Here is a 6,724-nt window from a genome sequence, read left to right on the forward strand (position 1 = left end):
TTTTTAATCGAACTGTGAGGTAGTTTTTTAATCGAACTGTGAGGTAGTTTTTTTTATCAAACTGTGAGATAGTTTTTTATCGAACTGTGAGGTAGTTTTTTTATCGAACTGTGAGGTAGTTTTTTTAATCGAACTGTGAGGTAGTTTTTAAATCGAACTGTAAGATAGTTTTTTATCGATCTGTGAGGTAGTTTTTAAAATCGAACTGTGAGGTAGTTTTTTTAATCGAACTCAGGTAGTTTTTTATCGAACTGTGAGGTAGTTTTTTTAATCGAACTGTGAGGTAGTTTTTTAATCGAACTGTGAGGTAGTTTTTTTAATCGAACTGTGAGGTAGTTTTTTTAATCGATCTGAGGTAGTTTTTAAAATCGAACTGTGAGGTAGTTTTTAATCGAATTGTGAGGTAGTTTTTTAAATCCAACTGTGAGGTAGTTTTTTAATCCAACTGTGAGGTAGTTTTTTTTTTTCATTGAACTGTGAGGTAGTTTTTTTTTATCGATCTGAGGTAGTTCTTTAAATCGAACAGTGAGGTAGTTTTTTTAATCCAACTGTGAGGTAGTTTTTTTAATCCAACTGTGAGGTAGTTTTTTAATGGAACTGTGAGGTAGTTTTTTTTTAATTGAACTGTGAGGTAGTTTTTTTAATCGAACTGTGAGGTACTTTTTAAATCGAACTGTGAGGTAGTTTTTTTAATCGAACTGTGAGGTAGTTTTTTATCGAACTGTGAGGTAGTTTTTTTATCGATCTGAGGTAGTTTTTTAATCGAACTGAGGTAGTTTTTTATCGAACTGTGAGGTAGTTTTTTTAATCGAACTGTGAGGTAGTTTTTTAAATCGAACTGTGAGGTAGTTTTTTTATCGAACTGTGAGGTAGTTTTTTTTAAATCAAACTGTGAGGTAGTTTTTTTTATCGATCTGAGGTAGTTTTTAATCGAACTGTGAGGTAGTTTAATCGATCTGAGGTAGTTTTTTAAATCGAACTGTGAGGTACATTTTTTATCGAACTGTGAGGTAGTTTTTTAATCGAACTGTGAGGTAGTTTTTTAATCGATCTGAGGTAGTTTTTTTAAATGGAACTGTGAGGCACTTTTTTTTAATCGAACTGTGAGGTAGTTTTTTTAATCGAACTGTGAGGTAGTTTTTTTAATCGAACTGTGAGGTAGTTTTTTTTTATCAAACTGTGAGATAGTTTTTTATCGAACTGTGAGGTAGTTTTTTATCGAACTGTGAGGTAGTTTTTTTAATCGAACTGTGAGGTAGTTTTTAAATCGAACTGTAAGATAGTTTTTTATCGATCTGTGAGGTAGTTTTTAAAATCGAACTGTGAGGTAGTTTTTTTAATCGAACTCAGGTAGTTTTTTATCGAACTGTGAGGTAGTTTTTTTAATCGAACTGTGAGGTAGTTTTTTAATCGAACTGTGAGGTAGTTTTTTTAATCGCACTGTGAGGTAGTTTTTTTAATCGATCTGAGGTAGTTTTTAAAATCGAAATGTGAGGTAGTTTTTAATCGAATTGTGAGGTAGTTTTTTAAATCCAACTGTGAGGTAGTTTTTTAATCCAACTGTGAGGTAGTTTTTTTTTTTCATTGAACTGTGAGGTAGTTTTTTTTTATCGATCTGAGGTAGTTCTTTAAATCGAACAGTGAGGTAGTTTTTTTAATCCAACTGTGAGGTAGTTTTTTTAATCCAACTGTGAGGTAGTTTTTTAATGGAACTGTGAGGTAGTTTTTTTTTAATTGAACTGTGAGGTAGTTTTTTTTTTAATCGATCTGAGGTAGTTTTTTAAATTGAACTGTGAGGTAGTTTTTTATCGAACTGTGAGGTAGTTTTTTTCTCGAACTGTGAGGTAGTTTTTTAATCCAAATGTGAGGTAGTTTTTTTTATCAAACTGAGGTAGTTTTTTAATCGAACTGTGAGGTAGTTTTTTTTATCGAACTGTGAGTTAGTTTTTTTAATCGAACTGTGAGGTAGTTTTTTTAATCGAACTGTGAGGTAGTTTTTTAATCCAAATGTGAGGTAGTTTTTTTTTTTATCAAACTGAGGTAGTCTTTTAATCGAACTGTTAGGTAGTTTTTTTTATCGAACTGTGAGGTAGTTTTTTAATCCAAATGTGAGGTAGTTTTTTTTTTATCAAACTGAGGTAGTTTTTTAATGGAACTGTGAGGTAGTTTTTTATCGAACTGTGAGGTAGTTTTTTTAATCGAACAGTGAGGTAGTTTTTTAATCCAAATGTGAGGTAGTTTTTTTTTAATCAAACTGAGCTAGTTTTTTAATCGAACTGTGAGGTAGTTTTTTAAATCAAACTGAGGTAGTTTTTTAAATCCAACTGTGAGGTAGTTTTTTAATCCAACTGTGAGGTAGTTTTTTTAAATCCAACTGTGAGGTAGTTTTTTTATTCCAACTGTGAGGTAGTTTTTTTTAATCCAACTGTGAGGTGGTTTTTTTAATCCAACTCTGAGGTAGTTTTTTTTAATCCAACTGTGAGGTAGTTTTTTTTAATCCAACTGTGAGGTAGTTTTTTTATTCCAACTGAGGTAGTTTTTTTTAATCCAACTGTGAGGTGGTTTTTTTAATCCAACTCTGAGGTAGTTTTTTTAATCCAACTGTGAGGTAGTTTTTTTAATCGATCTGAGGTAGTTTTTTAAATCGAACTGTGAGGTAGTTTTTATTAATCGAACTGAGGTAGCTTTTTTATCGATCTGAGGTCGTTTTTTTAATCGAACTGTGAGGTAGTTTTTTTTTTAAATCGATCTGAGGTAGTTTTTTAAATTGAACTGTGAGGTCGTTTTTTTTTAATCGATCTGAGATAGTTTTTTTTCAATCGATCTGAGGTAGTTTTTTTAATCGATCTGAGGTAGTTTTTTTATCGAACTGTGAGGTAGTTTTTTAATCGAACTGAGGCAGTTTTTTAATCGAACTGAGGTAGTTTTTTAATTGAACTGTGAGGTAGTTTTTTAATCGAACTGAGGTAGTTTTTTAATCGATCTGAGGTAGTTTTTTTATTGAACTGTGAGGTAGTTTTTAAATCGAACTGTGAGGTAGTTTTTTTAATCGAACTGTGAGGTAGTTTTTTATCGAACTGTGAGGTAGTTTTTTTTATCGATCTGAGGTAGTTTTTTAATCGAACTGAGGTAGTTTTTTATCGAACTGTGAGGTAGTTTTTTAAATCGAACTGTGAGGTAGTTTTTTATCGAACTGTGAGGTAGTTTTTTTTAAATCAAACTGAGGTAGTTTTTTTATCGATCTGAGGTAGTTTTTAATCGAACTGTGAGGTAGTTTAATCGATCTGAGGTAGTTTTTTAAATCGAACTGTGAGGTACATTTTTTATCGAACTGTGAGGTAGTTTTTTAATCGAACTGTGAGGTAGTTTTTTAATCGATCTGAGGTAGTTTTTTTAAATCGAACTGTGAGGCACTTTTTTTTAATCGAACTGTGAGGTAGTTTTTTTAATCGAACTGTGAGGTAGTTTTTTAATCGAACTGTGAGGTAGTTTTTTTATCAAACTGTGAGATAGTTTTTTATCGAACTGTGAGGTAGTTTTTTATCGAACTGTGAGGTAGTTTTTTTAATCGAACTGTGAGGTAGTTTTTAAATCGAACTGTAAGATAGTTTTTTATCGAACTGTGAGGTAGTTTTTAAAATCGAACTGTGAGGTAGTTTTTTTAATCGAACTCAGGTAGTTTTTTATCGAACTGTGAGGTCGTTTTTTTTTATCGAACTGTGAAGTAGTTTTTTTATCGAACTGTGAGGTAGTTTTTTTAATCGAACTGTGAGGTAGTTTTTTAATCGAACTGTGAGGTAGTTTTTTTAATCGAACTGTGAGGTAGTTTTTTTAATCGATCTGAGGTAGTTTTTAAAATCGAACTGTGAGGTAGTTTTTAATCGAATTGTGAGGTAGTTTTTTAAATCCAACTGTGAGGTAGTTTTTTAATCCAACTGTGAGGTAGTTTTTTTTTTTCATTGAACTGTGAGGTAGTTTTTTTTATCGATCTGAGGTAGTTCTTCAAATCGAACAGTGAGGTAGTTTTTTTAATCCAACTGTGAGGTAGTTTTTTTAATCCAACTGTGAGGTAGTTTTTTAATGGAACTGTGAGGTAGTTTTTTTTTAATTGAACTGTGAGGTAGTTTTTTTTTTTAATCGATCTGAGGTAGTTTTTTAAATTGAACTGTGAGGTAGTTTTTTATCGAACTGTGAGGTAGTTTTTTTATCGAACTGTGAGGTAGTTTTTTAATCCAAATGTGAGGTAGTTTTTTTTATCAAACTGAGGTAGTTTTTTAATCGAACTGTGAGGTAGTTTTTTTATCGAACTGTGAGGTAGTTTTTTTAATCGAACTGTGAGGTAGTTTTTTTAATCGAACTGTGAGGTAGTTTTTTAATCCAAATGTGAGGTAGTTTTTTTATCAAACTGAGGTAGTTTTTTAATCGAACTGTTAGGTAGTTTTTTTTATCGAACTGTGAGGTAGTTTTTTAATCCAAATGTGAGATAGTTTTTTATCAAACTGAGGTAGTTTTTTAATCGAACTGTGAGGTAGTTTTTTTAATCGAACAGTGAGGTAGTTTTTTAATCCAAAAGTGAGGTAGTTTTTTTTTAATCAAACTGAGCTAGTTTTTTAATCGAACTGTGAGGTAGTTTTTTAAATCAAACTGAGGTAGTTTTATAAATCCAACTGTGAGGTAGTTTTTTAATCCAACTGTGAGGTAGTTTTTTTAAATCCAACTGTGAGGTAGTTTTTTTATTCCAACTGTGAGGTAGTTTTTTTTAATCCAACTGTGAGGTGGTTTTTTTAATCCAACTCTGAGGTAGTTTTTTTAATCCAACTGTGAGGTAGTTTTTTTTAATCCAATTGTGAGGTAGTTTTTTTTATTCCAACTGAGGTAGTTTTTTTTAATCCAACTGTGAGGTGGTTTTTTTAATCCAACTCTGAGGTAGTTTTTTTAATCCAACTGTGAGGTAGTTTTTTATCGAACTAAGGTAGTTTTTTAATCCAACTGTGAGGTAGTTTTTTTTTAATCGATCTGAGGTAGTTTTTTAAATCGAACTGTGAGGTAGTTTTTTAATCGAACTGAGGTAGTTTTTTAATCGATCTGAGGTAGTTTTTTTATTGAACTGTGAGGTAGTTTTTTTAATCGATCTGAGGTAGTTTTTTAATCGATCTGAGGTAGTTTTTTTATTGAACTGTGAGGTAGTTTTTTTAATCGATCTGAGGTAGTTTTTTAAATCGAACTGTGAGGTAGTTTTTAAAATCGAACTGAGGTAGTTTTTTTAATCGAACTGAGGTAGTTTTTTTATCGAACTGTGGGGTAGTTTTTTATCGAACTGTGAGGTAGTTTTTTAATGGCACTGAGGTAGTTTTTTTTTAATTGAACTGTGAGGTAGTTTTTTTTTAATCGATCTGAGGTAGTTTTTTAAATTGAACTGTGAGGTAGTTTTTTTATCGAACTGTGAGGTAGTTTTTTATCGAACTGTGAGGTAGTTTTTTTATCGAACTGTGAGGTAGTTTTTTAATCCAAATGTGAGGTAGTTTTTTTTTAATCAAACTGAGGTAGTTTTTTAATCGAACTGTGAGGTAGTTTTTTATCGAACTGTGAGGTAGTTTTTTATCGAACTGTGAGGTAGTTTTTTAATCCAAATGTGAGGTAGTTTTTTTTAAATCAAACTGAGCTAGTTTTTTAATCGAACTGTGAGGTAGTTTTTTTTAATCAAACTGAGGTAGTTTTTTAAATCCAACTGTGAGGTAGTTTTTTTAATCCAACTGTGAGGTAGTTTTTTTTAATCCAACTGTGAGGTAGTTTTTTTATTCCAACTGTGAGGTAGTTTTTTTAATCCAACTGTGAGGTGTTTTTTTTAATCCAACTCTGAGGTAGTTTTTTTAATCCAACTGTGAGGTAGTTTTTTTATCGAACTAAGGTAGTTTTTTAATCCAACTGTGAGGTAGTTTTTTTTTAAATCGATCTGAGGTAGTTTTTTAAATCGAACTGTGAGGTAGTTTTTTAATCGAACTGAGGTAGTTTTTTAATCGATCTGAGGTAGTTTTTTATTGAACTGTGAGGTAGTTTTTTTAATCGATCTGAGGTAGTTTTTTAATCGATCTGAGGTAGTTTTTTATTGAACTGTGAGGTAGTTTTTTAAATTGATCTGAGGTAGTTTTTTTAAATCGAACTGTGAGGTAGTTTTTAAAATCGAACTGAGGTAGTTTTTTTAATCGAACTGAGGTAGTTTTTTTATCGAACTGTGGGGTAGTTTTTTATCGAACTGTGAGGTAGTTTTTTTAATGGAACCGAGGTAGTTTTTTTTTTAATTGAACTGTGAGGTAGTTTTTTTTTAATCGATCTGAGGTAGTTTTTTAAATTGAACTGTGAGGTAGTTTTTTATCGAACTGTGAGGTAGTTTTTTTATCGAACTGAGGTAGTTTTTTAATCCAAATGTGAGGTAGTTTTTTTTAATCGAACTGTGAGGTCGTTTTTTAAATCGAACTGTGAGGTATTTTTTTTTAATAGATCTGAGGTAGTTTTTTTAAATCGAACTGAGGTAGTTTTTTAATCGAATTGTGAGGTAGTTTTTTTAATCCAACTGTGAGGTAGTTTTTTAATCGAACTGTGAGTTAGTTTTTTTTTTTCATTGAACTGTGAGGTAGTTTTTTTTTTAATCGATCTGAGGTAGTTTTTTTAAATCGAACTGTGAGGTAGTTTTTTTAATCCAACTGTGAGGTAGTTTTTAAATCGA

Source organism: Eptatretus burgeri, chromosome 2 (genome assembly GCF_056783735.1).
Source record: "Eptatretus burgeri isolate ZD-2024b chromosome 2, Ebu_testis_v1, whole genome shotgun sequence".
Taxonomy (NCBI): Eukaryota; Metazoa; Chordata; class Myxini; order Myxiniformes; family Myxinidae; genus Eptatretus; species Eptatretus burgeri.